This window comes from Vicia villosa, linkage group LG3, assembly GCF_029867415.1.
Source record: "Vicia villosa cultivar HV-30 ecotype Madison, WI linkage group LG3, Vvil1.0, whole genome shotgun sequence".
In the NCBI taxonomy this organism is placed as follows: Eukaryota; Viridiplantae; Streptophyta; class Magnoliopsida; order Fabales; family Fabaceae; genus Vicia; species Vicia villosa.
In genome coordinates this window covers 109,113,843-109,128,742 of record NC_081182.1, presented here as the reverse complement: position 1 = coordinate 109,128,742, position 14,900 = coordinate 109,113,843, and the positions used below count along the sequence as shown (strand labels likewise).

General features: G+C 37.8%; 1 pseudogene; it reads left to right on the top strand.

Annotated features, from left to right (window-relative positions):
- The first annotated feature begins 20 nt into the window (after positions 1-20).
- Positions 21-14,895, top strand: LOC131658780 (isocitrate dehydrogenase [NADP], chloroplastic/mitochondrial-like; annotated as a pseudogene).
- The last annotated feature ends 5 nt before the right edge of the window (positions 14,896-14,900 follow it).

Below are 14,900 nucleotides of genomic sequence, written 5' to 3'. Positions count from 1 at the left end.
AGCATAGGCTAATTGATGATATGGTGGCATATGCACTCTAGAGTGAAGGTGGATATGTTTAGGCTTGTAAGAATTTTGATAGCGGCGTTCAAAGTGATTTACTTGCTCAAGTTAATATAGAGACCTTTTCGTTTATATTGAAGCATGATGATTGTATGTATGATGTCAGTCAGAAGTAAGCTCCACCAACATTCCTAATTAGTTGTTACTTAAATCTTGAAATTTGTATGTCTTGGATTGTCAGTTTTTGTAGTCGATTATCCTTGTGAATATGATTATTCTGGTGTGGTTGTTAATTTCGTTTTCTTTAGTTCAATATATTTGTGAAATGCAAAAGAAAACATTTGAAATTTGTGTAATGAATAATTCTGAATGTGTGCAGGACTCGGCTCATTGGGCCTCATGAATTGTGTGCTGGTATGCATTAGATTCCTATTCTTACTATAATATTGATCATCAACTTTGTATCTCTATATGCTCTTGGATGTCTTATGATGCAACAAAAAATTGCAGTTATCTTCTGATGGCAAGACATTAGAAGCTGAGGCAACTCATGGAACTGTAACTCGAAATTTCTGGTTTCATCAAAAGGGACATAATCCAGTACAAACAATATTGCTTCCATATTTGCATGTACACGAGAGCTGGAACATAGGTACTCTGTTGCTTGTTTCAAAATCTTGTGCATTTTGATATTCTTTTGAACTTTTCCCTTTTTTGAATATGTTATTGGTATAGGTATGTTCTCATGTACTAGAGCCAAGCAGGATAATAATGAAAAATTACTGGATTTCGCTAAGAAGTTGGATACTGCATGTTTGAGACGGTAGAGTCGGGAAAGATGACCAAAGATCTTGCCCTTCTGATTCACGGGCCTAAGTGAAACTCCTTTAGTTTGTTATTACTCATTTGAATATTCTGTTATTGCAATCATCTTATGAACTTTGTATTTCAAGTTTTAATTTAACTTTGTTATTCTTGTGTTCTGCTTAGCCGACCCCAGGGCCTTATTGCAGAAGATGTAAAGGTAGATTTGTTAATTTGTGTTAGTTGGTTAGGATTGTAGAATGAGTAAATTAGTAAGTGGTTGGTAATGTTTGGTTTTGCTTACTGTTATGCTATTGGGGCCTTATTTTATGTTTAATTTAGTAGTTTCTTGCAGCTGGTGCAAACCTTATGCTTATTACACGCGATATTGAGAAGACATCGAAAACTCTTGTAGCTGAGCTTAAGAAGATGTCACAATAGGTGAATCATTTACTTCTTCTCCTTCTATGTATTTTCATGTTTAAACATATTTATTTAGTAGGTTTACTTGAAACTTCCCATTTCCTGCATATATAGTAGTGTGCTTCTTTGCAATTATTTTAATTGTGTTTTTGTTAACACTTGAGTAATAATATGGCTTACTGGCTTTATAAGTTTTTTCAGTAATCTCTATTTAATTTGTATCCTTAAATTAAAACCTTTTCATTATCATGTTTCACCATTTGAAGGCTATTCTATGTCCAGGGTTGAAGGAAAGCTTTTCATTATCATGATTCACATCGAAAAATAGATGGTGCTTTTACATTTACAAGGTTTATCGAGAAGCATCGTCGGCCTGCTAATGCTTTCATTAGACAGGATCCATGTTTGTTGGAGAAATCTATGTCCATGATGCTCAAGGCTGGGACAGTCTGGATATTTATTCCTCTGTAGGTGTGGAAATTGAGCTCATGCGACCCCGACGGCAACGGCAAGCACAAAGGTAATGACAAGGTGGCAGCATCCACATGGTGGCGACGGTGAGAGAAAACCATTGTTCTGTATGGTGGATATTAAGTGAAAGTTGGATTGTTGTTAACATTTGATCTGAAAACGTATATATTATTTTTGTATTTTTTGAATAAAAAAGAAAAAAAATAAGGGTCTTCATATGGATCGTTGGATTGATTGAAGAGTGGAAATTAAGTGAAAGCTATGGTAACTTTTGCGGGCTAAAGTCATAGAAGCCTGGTCCCTTTTAGTTCATGTCTAACTGTGAAATTTTTTATATCTGCATATAGTGTAACACCCCATAAAATTCTTTATTTAATTTAATTAATTTTTGGATTAAATATTAGAATTGTTTGAGTTAACTGAGAAAAATGGGAATAATGAGACTGATGGGCCAGTGTCGCTTTTAGTAAAGAGGGGGGGTGTATTGGTAGGCCCTATTACTAATTAAAATAGTTTTATTTTATTTTCCACAAATTAGAGGAATTGTGAGAAAGAGGAATAGAACTAAGAAGAAGAGAAGAGTCTGAACGTGAAAAGAGAAGAGGAGCGGAGAAGTGCGACCCGAGGAAGAGCGAAGAATCAACCTTCAGGTAAGGGGGGACTCTTCCGTTTATCTTCTATTATGGGATTATAGGTAGTATGATAGAATTTGATCTTGTTATTCGTATCAATTGGGTTGTGCTTAGGTTATAGAAGTGTTAGGCTTTTGGAGAATTGATGCATAATGATTATATTGATCATGTATTTGGTGATAATTGGATGGTTGAATGTATTGTAAATGTGTTATAATATGTGTTTGTTTCACTGTATGCAAATCTGGTTGGAATGAGATTGGTTTGGTCATGAATTGGTGAAGGAAGGGCAAAATCGCAGGCTGTTTTCTGCGATTCGGAGTTCTGGAAATCGCCAGTTCGCGCCGCGTCCAGGAGTTGGCGCCGCGAACTGCTTGGCAGAAAGCCAGGAAGTTGTGTTGTGTTCAGTACGCGCCGCGAACCTTGGTTGCACCGCGAAGGCATAGTTCCTATTCGTTCCGCGCCGCGAACTGTGTGTGGCGCCGCGTGCTGTTGGCGATAGGCCGTTTTGAAAAGTTTAAAAATGTGTAACTTTTAAACCGTAAACCGGATTTTGGTGCCGTTTCGAGTACAGTGAAGCTAATCAAATAATTTATATACTCAAATGGTGTTTTGAGTGGTGGCTTGAATTATTTTTAAAACACCCGATTTTATTTGTTTGTGGTGGGATATGTTTATAGGTACACTAATGAATGTCTTACCTGTATGATGTTGTGGTTATAACTGGTGTTTATTATACATGTATTGTTGGTATGAAATATGTGTTTTATTTATGATTATGACATTGATCGATGTATGTGGGTGATGAGCATGTTATGGTTGATGCATGCATTCATAATCATTATGTGGCTGGTCCTTGACGATGGTGGATCAGTGGTAGCTAATTCCCATTGTGTGGAATTAGTGAGTGGGTGTTACCGTATCCTTGACGATGGTGGGTCGGTGAGTTGGGTTATCCCAGATTTTGGTACCACATGCATGTAGTTGCATTGCATTAGGCTGTTTTGCTATTATAACATGAATGGAAGATTGTCCAATGTTATAATATGTGTTAATTTGATTGTTTGCTCACTGATTGTATGGTTTGAATCTGATCATAACTGTGATTGGGTGAATGGCATGTGAAATGATATTTTATTATCTATATCTTATAACATTAGTTAACTGTGAATGAGACTCACCCTTACTGTTGTTATTTTTCAGATTGAGGAGTAGCTCTCGTACTTGGTGAGGATTAGCTCGTCAAGTAGTTCGTTAGAGTCAGTTGGGTCCGTTTCATGCTCTGGTCGTGTAACTCTGGGGGCGTCGTCTAGAGTTACTTGTTAAACTCTTTTTATTTTGGATGGATTTTTATGTTGATGTATTAAGTCTGTGACTTGGCTGTTTGTTATTCAGATGTTAAAGATAATTCCGCTGTGTTAAACATGATGATCTGAATAAATTTGGTTGACGTTCTCTTTTATGGCATGACATGAGTATTATTGTTTAATTATTTGGAAGTTGTAATGCCCTTATTCATGTTTACTCTGATTATTGTTTATTATTTATGCGGGGTATTAGAAGGGTGTTACAATAGTGGTATCAGAGCATAGTCGGTCGTTTGAGTCAGAGTCTTAATGTCGGTTGACCCCTCGTATGAGATTGGTGTAAGATTGACACTGTCGATACTTCTTGTTCTAATAAATATTGTTTGATATTTAGCAGAACAATGGCCAGAAGAGGAGGAAGGAACGACGATGCGATTGCTGAGGCTCTCGGTATGATTGCTGGTGTGTTGGGAGGGAATGCCAATGGAGCTGGAATTGGTGCTGACAGGCAGCTGAATAGTTTTCAGAGGAACAACCCTCCGTTGTTCAAAGGCACTCACGATCCCGAAGGCGCCCAGAAGTGGCTGAAGGAAATTGAAAGGATCTTCCGGGTGATTGATTGTGACGAAAATCTGAAGGTGAGATATGGGACTCACATGCTGTCTGAAGAAGCTGATGATTGGTGGATGGCTAGTAGGGACGAACTGCAAGCTGCAGGTATTGCAATCACTTGGGCTGTGTTCAAGAGAGAATTCTTGCGGAGGTACTTTCCTGAGGATGTTAGAGGCAGGAAGGAGATTGAATTTTTCGAGCTGACACAAGGTAACATGACTGTGCCGGAGTATGCGTCCAAGTTTGTTGAGCTGGCAAAGTATTATGTCCACTACAATAATGATGAGGCTAGTGAATTCTCGAAGTGTGTTAAGTTTGAAAATGTTCTCCGTGATGAGATTAAACAGGGTATCAGATACCAGAGGATTCGCAGGTTTGTCGATTTGGTTGACTGCAGCCGAATCTTTGAGGAGGACAATATTAAACTGAAGTCGTCACACTCTCGCGAGTTAGTCGACAGGAAAGGGAAAAAGCATATGGATCGTGGTAAGCCATATGGTAAGGGTAACCAGAAAACTGGAGGCTGGAAGAAGCCTAGTGGGGGAGACTCTAGTGCCCTTATTAAGTGCTTCAAGTGTGGAGAACCTGGACATCGCATTCACGAGTGCAAAAGTGAGGAAAAGAAGTGCTATAGATGTGGAAAGGTAGGTCACATTGCTATTGAGTGCAAAGGGAACACTGTAACTTGTTTCAACTGCGGGGAAGAAGGTCATATTAGTCCTAAGTGTCCTAAGCCGAGGAAGAATCAAGCTGGTGGTAAGGTGTTCGCCTTATCTGGTTCAGAGACTACTCCAGAGGATCGGTTGATTAAAGGTACGTGTTTTATCCATGGCACTCCTTTAATTGCAATAATAGATACTGGAGCAACTCACTCGTTTATTTCATTGGATTGTGCTAAACGACTGAATTTGGAAATATCTGATATTAATGGAAGTATGATCATTGACACTCCTGCGTCGGGTTCAGTGACTACTTCGTTTGCTTGTTTGAACTGTCCAATTGATATTTTTGGTAGGGAATTCGGAATGGACTTAGTGTGCCTTCCGTTGGAACAACTGGATGTTATCCTGGGCATGAATTGGTTGCAATTTAACCGGGTTCATATCAACTGTTTCACGAAAACGGTTATTTTTCCTGAAGATGTCATTGTTGAGGACTTAGAGATGACGGCTAGACAAGTGGATAAAGCAATGAAGGACGGGGCTGCCGTGTTTATGTTGATTGCGTCCATGGAAGCGGAAAAGAAAACGGTGAGTAGTGACTTCCCGGTAGTATGTGAATTTCCGGAAGTTTTCCCAGAAGATGTAAGAGAATTACCGCCAGAGAGGGAGGTGGATTTTGCTATTGAATTAATTCCTGGAACTAGTCCTGTGTCGATGGCACCTTATCGTATGTCGGCATCGGAATTGACTAAGTTGAAGAGTCAATTGGAAGAGTTACTTGAGAAGAAATTTATTCATCCTAGTGTCTCACCGTGGGGTGCACCGGTGTTACTAGTGAAGAAGAAAGAAGGTTCAATGAGGTTGTGTGTGGATTACAGACAACTGAACAAGGTTACTATCAAGAATCGGTATCCCTTGCCGAGGATTGATGATTTGATGGATCAACTAGTTGGAGCGTGTGTGTTCAGCAAAATTGACTTGAGGTCGGGATATCATCAGATTCGGGTGAAGACGGACGATATTCAGAAAACGGCATTTAGAACGAGGTATGATCATTACGAATATACAGTGATGCCATTTGGAGTAACCAATGCGCCGGGGGTTTTCATGGAGTATATGAATAGGATCTTCCATCCTTATCTGGATCAGTTCGTAGTAGTATTTATTGATGATATTTTAATATATTCTAAGAATGAAGAAGAACATGCGGATCATCTTAGAGTGGTATTGGAACTATTGAAGGAAAAGAAACTTTATGCAAAACTGTCAAAGTGTGAGTTCTGGTTAAATGAAGTGAGCTTTCTTGGGCATGTAATTTCCAAGGATGGTATTGCCGTTGACCCAACGAAAGTAGAAGTAGTGTCTCAGTGGGAAGCTCCGAAGTCAGTTTCCGAAATCCGTAGTTTCCTTGGTCTTGCGGGTTACTATAGAAAGTTCATTGAAGGTTTTTCAAAGTTAGCGTTGCCGTTAACTAAGTTGACTAGGAAGGGTCAAGCTTTCGTCTGGGATTCGAAATGTGAAGAAGGATTCCAAGAGTTGAAGAAGAGGTTGACTAGTGCGCCGATCTTGATTTTGCCGAATCCGGCGGAATCTTTTGTTGTTTATTGTGATGCTTCATTGTCGGGATTAGGAGGTGTGCTAATGCAGAATCAACAGGTAGTCGCTTATGCGTCGAGATAACTCAAAGTGCACGAGAGAAACTATCCGACTCATGACTTAGAGTTGGCAGCAGTGGTATTTGTGTTGATATTGTGGAGGCATTACCTATATGGTTCAAGGTTTGAAGTATTTAGTGATCACAAGAGTTTGAAGTATCTCTTTGACCAAAAAGAGCTGAATATGAGACAAAGAAGATGGTTAGAATTTCTCAAGGATTATGATTTTGAACTGAATTATCATCCGGGTAAAGCAAATGTTGTTGCCGATGCATTGAGTAGGAAGTCCTTGCATATGTCTATGCTTATGGTGAGAGAATTGGATTTAATTGAGCAATTCCGAGATTTGAGTTTAGTATGTGAAGACACTCCTACCAGTGTTAAATTGGGTATGCTGAAGCTGACTAGTGGTATTCTTGAGGAAATCCGAGAGGGTCAGAAGACTGATGTAGAGTTGGTTGATAAGTTGACTCTAATTAAGCAAGATAAAGGAGGTGAATTCAGAATCGACGAGAATGGTATAATGAGGTTTGGTAACCGTGTTTGTGTCCCTGACATTGCCGAATTGAGGAAGAGTATTCTTGAAGAAGGACATCGTAGCGGATTGAGTATTCATCCTGGTGCTACCAAGATGTATCATGACCTAAAGAAGCTGTTTTGGTGGCCTAGAATGAAAAAGGAAATAGCTGAATTTGTATATGCTTGTTTGACTTGCCAGAAGTCGAAGATTGAGCATCAGAAACCGTATGGAGCTATGCAACCGTTATTTATTCCGGAATGGAAGTGGGATAGTATATCTATGGATTTTGTTTCAGGTTTGCCGAGGACGGTGAAGAATTGTGAAGCTATTTGGGTTATTGTGGACAGGTTGACAAAGTCTGCTCACTTTATACCAATGAGAATGGATTACCCAATGGAGAAGCTGGCTCAATTGTATATTGAAAAGATAGTAAGTTTACATGGTATTCCTTCGAGTATCGTGTCAGATAGAGATCCAAGGTTTACATCCAGATTTTGGGAAGGTTTGCAGAAGGCTTTGGGTACTAAGCTGAGATTGAGTTCTGCTTATCATCCACAGACGGATGGACAAACAGAAAGAACTATTCAATCACTAGAAGATTTGTTGCGTGCTTATGTGTTGGAAAAGGGCGGTGCTTGGGATAGTTATCTACCCTTGATCGAATTTACTTACAATAATAGTTTTCACTCGAGTATTGGTATGGCTCCGTTTGAAGCTTTGTATGGTCGGAGGTGTAGAACGCCTTTATGTTGGTACGAATCTGGCGAAAGTGCTGTGATTGGGCCGGAAATTGTTCAGGAGACAACAGAAAGGATTAAGATGATTCAGGAGAAGATGAAGACTTCTCAGAGTCGTCAGAAGAGTTATCATGATAAAAGAAGAAGGACACTTGAATTTCAAGAAGGAGATCATGTGTTCTTGAGGGTGACTCCTACAACTGGTGTTGGTAGAGCACTGAAGTCAAGGAAGTTGACTCCGCGTTTTATTGGTCCGTTTCAAATTACGGAGAGGGTTGGAGAAGTGGCGTATCGCGTTGCGTTGCCACCGACACTTGCGAATCTGCATGATGTATTCCATGTATCGCAGTTGAGGAAATACATTGCTGATCCATCTCATGTGATCCAAGTCGATGATGTACAGGTAAAGGATAATCTGACAGTTGAAACTTTGCCTATGAGGATTGAAGATCGGAAGGTGAAACAATTGTGTGGCAAGGAGATAGCATTAGTCAGAGTAGCTTGGGGAGGACCAGTCGGTGGAAATGTCACGTGGGAATTGGAGAGCCAGATGAAGGACTCATACCCGGAACTCTTTGCCTAAGGTATGTTTTCGAGGACGAAAACTTTTCTAGTGGGGGAGAGTTGTAACACCCCATAAAAATCTTTATTTAATATAATTAATTTTTGGATTAAATATTAGAATTATTTGAGTTAACTGAGAAAAATGGGAATAATGAGACTGATGGGCCAGTGTCGCTTTTAGTAAAGAGGGGGGTGTATTGGTAGGCCCTATTACTAATTAAAATAGTTTTATTTTATTTTCCACAAATTAGAGGAATTGTGAGAAAGAGGAATAGAACTAAGAAGAAGAGAAGAGTCTGAACGTGAAAAGAGAAGAGGAGCGGAGAAGTGCGACCCGAGGAAGAGCGAAGAATCAACCTTCAGGTAAGGGGGGACTCTTCCGTTTATCTTCTATTATGGGATTATAGGTAGTATGATAGAATTTGATCGTGTTATTCGTATCAATTGGGTTATGCTTAGGTTATAGAAGTGTTAGGCTTTTGGAGAATTGATGCATAATGATTATATTGATCATGTATTTGGTGATAATTGGATGGTTGAATGTATTGTAAATATGTTATAATATGTGTTTGTTTCACTGTATGCAAATCTGGTTGGAATGGGATTGGTTTGGTCATGAATTGGTGAAGGAAGGGCAAAATCGCAGGCTGTTTTCTGCGATTCGGAGTTCTGGAAATCGCCAGTTGGCGCCGCGTCCAGGAGTTGGCGCCGCGAACTGCTTGGCAGAAAGCCAGGAAGTTGTGTTGTGTTCAGTACGTGCCGCGAACCTTGGTTGCGCCGCGAAGGCGTAGTTCCTATTCGTTCCGCGCCGCGAACTGTGTGTGGCGCCGCGTGCTGTTGGCGATAGGCCGTTTTGAAAAGTTTAAAAATGTGTAACTTTTAAACCGTAAACCGGATTTTGGTGCCGTTTCGAGTACAGTGAAGCTAATCAAATAATTTATATACTCAAATGGTGTTTTGAGTGGTGGCTTGAATTATTTTTAAAACACCCGATTTTATTTGTTTGTGGTGGGATATGTTTATAGGTACACTAATGAATGTCTTACCTGTATGATGTTGTGGTTATAACTGGTGTTTATTATACATGTATTGTTGGTATGAAATATGTGTTTTATTTATGATTATGACATTGATCGATGTATGTGGGTGATGAGCATGTTATGGTTGATGCATGCATTCATAATCATTATGTGGCTGGTCCTTGACGATGGTGGATCAGTGGTAGCTAATTCCCATTGTGTGGAATTAGTGAGTGGGTGTTACCGTATCCTTGACGATGGTGGGTCGGTGAGTTGGGTTATCCCAGATTTTGGTACCACATGCATGTAGTTGCATTGCATTAGGCTGTTTTGCTATTATAACATGAATGGAAGATTGTCCAATGTTATAATATGTGTTAATTTGATTGTTTGCTCACTGATTGTATGGTTTGAATCTGATCATAACTGTGATTGGGTGAATGGCATGTGAAATGATATTTTATTATCTATATCTTATAACATTAGTTAACTGTGAATGAGACTCACCCTTACTGTTGTTATTTTTCAGATTGAGGAGTAGCTCTCGTACTTGGTGAGGATTAGCTCGTCAAGTAGTTCGTTAGAGTCAGTTGGGTCCGTGTCATGCTCTGGTCGTGTAACACTGGGGGCGTCGTCTAGAGTTACTTGTTAAACTCTTTTTATTTTGGATGGATTTTTATGTTGATGTATTAAGTCTGTGACTTGGCTGTTTGTTATTCAGATGTTAAAGATAATTCCGCTGTGTTAAACATGATGATCTGAATAAATTTGGTTGACGTTCTCTTTTATGGCATGACATGAGTATTATTGTTTAATTATTTGGAAGTTGTAATGCCCTTATTCATGTTTACTCTGATTATTGTTTATTATTTATGCGGGGTATTAGAAGGGTGTTACATATAGTACCTTTGGTCCATAATAACTCATTGTTTCATTTGTATTTAATTGATTAAACAATTAACATTTGCACGTACTATATCACTTAGGTCGACTCGCTTCATGAATAAAGGTGTGCACATAAACTAATGTTCAATCTACCTGTTTCATGAATAAAGGTGGATGAACTACTCTACATAAACATGTGTTCATAAACACAAACATCTCATTATTTCATTAAAAAAACAAATACATTCAACATAAAGAAAAAACTATAATATTTTGTAGTATCATTTAAGGAAATATTTTCATCATATGCAAACATAATAAATGCACAAAAGGATCATGATTTTAAAATATTTTTGTATTATAATATGTAAGTAGACACGAAATTAAGCAAAATCACTCATACAAACAATTTTTATGGGTTACTACCACCATATTACCTTTCTTTGGACATTAATTTATTTTTATTCAGACATTCACTATTTTTACGGGTCGATACCACCATAATACCTTTCTTATATGAATTTTATCACTGAAACTTACAACTTTCACGGGTCGCTATCACCATAATACATTTTCTATTCTTTTCAAATTTTTTTGGTACACTTCAATCTAAAATGTCATATACAATCAAAGTTCTTTTGAAGACACTTTTTGCCTATTATATTTCCAATTTCTTATTTTATTTAAAATAGCTTATATATATATATATATATATATATATATATATATATATATATAGTTTCTTTACATCTATATTATCTATATTATATTTTATGAATCTTAATTTAACATTTTTCATTCGAGTTTTTAAACTTCTTTTTATGCGTTTGTAATACATTATTCATCTTAAGATTTGAATTACTTGTGCGGACGCACGGATCTTCTACTAGTTCATATGAATTGTTTATTATAATTATTTCGTCTATGTCTATAATAGTTACATTATTTAAACTAAAATCGGTTGTCGAAGCCATGAATTGTGAAGCCTTGCGCTCTGTATTTCTCTTAAAACCATAAGATATTTATAGGTCAAATACTAGAAACATATACTAAATAAGAAGGAAGTGTAATAAAAGTAAGATATAATATTATCGACAAATTCTAACTTAATTGAAAAAAAAGTCAATATTATTAAAATTGTTGTGAAAAGGATGCCTTGATAAATAAAGGATAAATTGTTTCTTTGTGATCAAGAAACACACAAGGATAGAAAAGATGATAAACACGAAGAACAATAAGGATTGGTTATAACTGCTATTATTTCCTTTCTCTTTAAACAAGATTACAAGTTACAAGAATAACAAATAACCCTCTCAACCTAAATTAGGATTTGCAGGATGCAATGATGAGAGACTAATATGCTATTTATAATAAAACCTAACATACTACACTAATGGGTTTTTTACCAATACCCATTACAATCTAACTTAGAGTACAAATAAACTTAAACAATTGGACATAACAAATAGGCCCAATTCGAAATACTAACAACCCTAGCATTTCAACACCCACATACTAGAACACACTTTGACTACAGTTTGTAGGTCTTCGACACAATCTCTGTCAAACCAGAAGCTACCCTTTGACACACTAGAGTTCGATCCAATTCTCATGAATCTCCACCTGGGAACAAACTCTGTAACATCAAAGAACAAACTAGCTTTCTTTATGCAGCTTTATCAACTACATACAGTGGAAAAACTTGCAACTCGGCAATGTCTTGGTGTTCATATCAGCAGTGTAATACGGTGAACTGACTTTATTTAAAATGTGCAGATAGCAAGAGTCGCCACCGACTTTTATTTTATCCAATAAGAAAGGCTAAAAGAACAGAAAAAGACCTTTTTAAAGAAATTTGAGTTCGGGGGGTAAGTTATACAAAGGGAAGGTGTAAGGCACCCTTTGCATCCATGGTTATCCATGGGCTCTTAATTGCTTAGCTCACTTGTTTGTTTGAATTTGTTTGAAAAGATTTTGAATAAGAAAAGATTTCGAAGAAGAACTTTAGCTTGTAAATAAGCGTAGTCTTTTTGAATTGGATTTTGAAAAGAGTGGGAAAAATATTTTGAATTTAGAGCAAGCAATTAGTAGCAACTACCCTAAGTTTGAAAAATTGTTCTTTTAGTCTTTCGGGCGAAAAGGTTTATCCATACCATAAGAGGGCAGGAAGTCTTTCAATTGGATGTTTAAGGGTCATCGAGAAATATTGTAACGCCCCAATTTTCGATATTTATTTATTACGTAATTGTTGGGTGTATTTGGTGCCTTAAACTGATATTTAATTTTTATTATATTAGTTTAATAATTAATTAGTAAATAGTAAAATGATTAATTAGTTATTTGGGCCAAGTAGCGATTAGTAAGTGGGAGGGTGTGTAGTAAGCCCATTAGCAAATTAAGGATTAATGAGAGATTAATAAAAATATAGAAAAATTAGAAGGAATAGTTTCTTTTTGGCAAAATTTAGAGGAACGTGAAAACAGAGAAAAAGGCTAGGGCAAGAGGTAGAAGAACTCCACCATTGTTGAAGGATCAAAGCTCAATTCTAAGGTAAGGGGGGAGAATGGATTCTCTAAATGGTGATTACAACATGAGAGGGTAGTGAGGGTTCCTTTCCCTCTTTAGGTTTCATAATTGACATGTTGATTCCTTCTTTGATGTGTGAATTGATTTGAATTGTATGTTGTTCTTCATGATTAATGAGTATTGTATGATTATGGACGAAATTCTGTTTTGGATTGATGAATTTTGGTGTGGTTTTGGATGTTGGTTGAGTTGTTGTTGTGTTCATAAAAGAACTGAATCTGAGTGTAAAACTGTCTAATTTGATGACTAGGAATTGAGTTGTTATCATGTTAAAACTGATGTAGCATAATAGGTTAATGAATCTAGATGAAAGGTGTGAGTTAATTTGTGAAATTATGATGTTTTAGACCTGAAATCGCAGACGAGAAGTGATGAAAACGAGTGAGAACGGACTGGTGCGAATGCAGACTTGGAAAGACAATTTTCCTGTCAGTTTGCGTATGATACGCGTATGGGTTGAGGCCATACGCGTATGAGGGACACACCCAGGGGGCTATACGCGTATGATACGCAGCCCTGTCCCAACATAGTACAACCAACTGGTGGAATGCGTATGGTACGCGTATGAGAGAGAGATCATACGCGTATGAGAATGTGATACGCGTATGGAAGAGTTTTTAGTGCAATTCTGATTCTGGCAAAACGCGTATGATACGCGTATGGGCAAGGGGGTATACGCGTATGGCTTAGCTGTACGCGTATGGTTACGCTAGTGTGCAGAATTTTCCATTTTTGTGATTTTCTCCTGATCCTTGAGTGAAATAAATACCTTTCTGAGTTACTTAAACTGTAAGACTTAGGTAAACATAGAGAGACTGTAAGAGTTATGCTTTGGACATAAAATATTGTGTTAGGTTTGTGTTGACTGTTGTGAATGTAACTACAAAATAATAAAATTATAGTTGCATGTTGTTGAGCTGGTTGATAGCCTAAATGGCAATGAGTTGAAGGCTGAAGCCTTGTGTTGTTGAATTGTGTTGATTGGATGTCCATATTGCATACATATGTCGTTGAGGGCTTATGCTCTGTTGTTGGCCTGTATTGGCATTGTTGAAGGCTTATGCCTTGTTATTGCCTCTAATATAATGGCATCTGTTGAGGGCTTATGCTCTGTTGGTACCACATGCATGTAGAGTCGATAGTTACATTTTCATTCATCTGACTGTTTGTAAATGTCATGTAATGACGCTGTTGTGTGATTGATGGTGTGAGAATCTGTGTGTGATTGTGTTTGTGTGTGGTGTAGATACTACTCCTTAACCATGTGATATTTCACCGTATATTTATTGAATGTAATTCTCACCCCTCTTCTGTTGTTGTGTCTGTGCTTCTTCGGGAGTACAGATAACCAGGTACCAGAGTAGTGCTTGGATTTCTCGAGTGTTACCTGATCGAGTCTTAGGAGTCGCTCTGATACGTAACACGGGGATGTTGGGATACGCTGTGTTTTGATTTCCTTTCAGTTAAATGTTAAATTGTTACGTATCTTGATTTTGACATTATTGTTAGACCACCTGTTTAGTGGATATGATTTATTTGTTGGGGCCGTGGTGCCATGAGAACTAATAAGCTGTTTTGAATTCCGCTGCAGTATAGGATATTCTATTTTAATGAATATTAAATAAAGTGATGTTATTGTGAATTGTTCAAAAGATGTGACGTCCTACTCGTATTACTCTGATTATTTATGTATTTATAACTTGTTTATTTTCGATATGGGAAAGTGGGGTGTTACAATTGGTATCAGAGCAGGTCGGTCCGTCCGACCAAGTAGTTGAGTCGCTAACAAATCGAGTATTGTTAATCTCGTTATCTAAACTATGTTTCTGTTGCAGTGTTTGGTTGAAATGGCTGGAAGAAACGATGCCGCGATTGCTGCTGCTTTGGAGGCTATGGCACAAGCTCTGGAACATCAACCTAATGCTGGTGAGAATGCTGGGCCTCGCAGTTTGGCTACTTTCCAGAGAGAGAACCCCCGGTCTTCAAAGGCAAGCACGACCCCGATGGAGCCCTAGAGTGG